This window comes from Mastomys coucha, unplaced genomic scaffold (genome assembly GCF_008632895.1).
Source record: "Mastomys coucha isolate ucsf_1 unplaced genomic scaffold, UCSF_Mcou_1 pScaffold2, whole genome shotgun sequence".
Classification (NCBI taxonomy): Eukaryota; Metazoa; Chordata; class Mammalia; order Rodentia; family Muridae; genus Mastomys; species Mastomys coucha.
This window is the reverse complement of record NW_022196902.1, coordinates 17,025,632-17,027,800: the sequence shown is the minus strand read 5'-3', so window position 1 is coordinate 17,027,800 and position 2,169 is coordinate 17,025,632. Positions and strand designations below refer to the sequence as shown.

The 2,169-nt window shown below is 38.8% G+C and overlaps 1 protein-coding gene across 1 annotated transcript in view; it reads left to right on the top strand.

The window, feature by feature from the left end:
- Enpp1 (ectonucleotide pyrophosphatase/phosphodiesterase 1) overlaps positions 1-2,169 on the top strand; it is a 145,780-nt gene that overhangs the window by 83,803 nt on the left and 59,808 nt on the right. The gene's annotated exons all lie outside the window — the stretch shown is intronic.

Here is a 2,169-nt window from a genome sequence, read left to right as displayed (position 1 = left end):
ATTTATTATTATAAATGAGTACACTGTAGCTGTCTTCAGACACACCAGAAGAGGGCATCAGATTTCATCACGGGCAGTTGTGAGCCACCATGTGGTTGCTGGGATTTGAACTCAGGACCTCTGGAAGAGCAGTCAGTGCTCTTAGCCACTGAGCCATTTCATCAGCCCCTGTGGCTTAATTTTTTAAAATGTAGTCCTAAAAGGATATTTTTAAAATGTGAATATTTTCATTATGGACCTATTAAAGAAAGAATTTTGTTAGTCATTTAACAAAAAATGTTACTGATGTTCTGAGTATTCAAGAGGATTTAGATAAGCATTTGGAATAATGGATTGATGCTCTTTATGATACTCTTCAAATTATTAGAGAGGAGGTTCAGAGTTTAAGAGTAAGAAGCCATCTCAAGTGTCATGCTAAATACCAATGGATTTGTGTTACTTCTAAAATTTACAATGATAGTCACTATAGCTGGGAAAAGTTCAAAGACACTTGCAGGGTATTATAATTCTAACACCTCTGTATGGTTTAGCATCGTGAGATTATGAATTTAAAGAATGCTGCTCTGCTTAGCTTTGATGCTGCAGATAGTGCTGATAAAATTATTCATGGCCTGACATCAGGATTTCCATCTTGGTCAAGCTTCAAGAACGGCATACATAGCTTGATCATGCTAGCCTTTCTTGTCCTGGGAATACTTTTATTCCTGACCATTGTGATAAAACTTGCCTTAAACAACAGCAATATGTTGACAGCCAAAACACATGGCTTGAAACTAAGAATGGACCTCCAGAGTTATTAATTTAACAGGCTGGCAGTCAAAGATGGGTAAGTTCTGCACAGAGCCTTACCAACCTAAGACAGAAGTGCATTGCTTTTGATAATACATATTCCATGATGGATAATTAAGACATTCTTTTTTAAAAAATTTATATATTTTATGTATATGAGTACACTGCAGCTATACAGATGGTTGTGAGCCATCATGTGGTTGCTAGGAATTGAACTCAGGACCTCTGCTTGTTCCAACCCTACTCACTCAGGCCCAAAGATTTACTTATTGTTATATGTAAGTACATTGTAGCTGTCTTCAGACACACCAGAAGAGGGCATCAGATCTCATTACAGATGGCTGTGAGCCAACATGTGGTTGCTGGGATTTGAACTTAGTACCTGTGGAAGAGCAATCAGTGCTGTTAACCACTGAGCCATCTCACTATTCCCTATTTAAGGCATTCTTGTCAGAACAACCTAAGACAAGCACAGTCTTGTTTATGAAATAATAAAAGGGGGAGATGTGGGGAGCATTTTGGGGCCACTTGGCCGGAATCTGACTTTGGGCCAGGACAAGGAAGTAAGCTCAGGCAGGAATCTGATTTTAGGCTAGAACAAAGAAGTAGGCTTCAGGCAAGAACATGACTTTGGGTTAGGACAGGGAAGTAGGCTCAGATATCTTGGTCATCCTGATGAGCCCTTAGAAACAGCATTCACGGGGGCTGGTGAGATGGCTCAGCAGGGAAGAGCACTGACTGCTCTTCGGAAGGTCATGAGTTCAAATCCCAGCAACCACATGGTGGCTCACAACCACCCGTAATGAGATCTGACGCCCTCTTCTGGTGCATCTGGAGACAGCTACAGTGTACTTACATATAATAAATAAATAAATAAGTCTTTAAAAAAAGAAAAAGAAACAGCATTCACGGAAGTTATCCTGGGACTTTGTTGCCTTGCTTATTCCTTGATTATTTGAATTTATTCTCTTGCTTGTTCATCAACCTAGAACCGCCCCTATTACTTGCATGTAATTAAAATAGTATAAAATCACATTGGGAAAAAAATAAACCTGCCTCAGCCTCAGAACTGATTGGGGTCATGCTATTAAATAAATAAATAATACCATTGAAACAAAAAATTGAGATAGAAGTCAAAATTAAGGGATTTTTTGTTTGTTTGTTTGGCTGGGTTTTTTGTTTTGTTTTGTTTTTGATGCAAGAGTCTTGTTCTATAGCCTTGGCTGGCCTCCAAATTGCCATTCTCCTGCATCTGCTTCTTGAATTGCAGTTGTTTATTAGCATGCATAGTTCTAGATTTAACTTTGAGAACCCTGAAAATGGCTGCTGGAACAAGTCAGAGTTTTCTTATGTTTGTACAATAATGATGTGCCCCAGTTT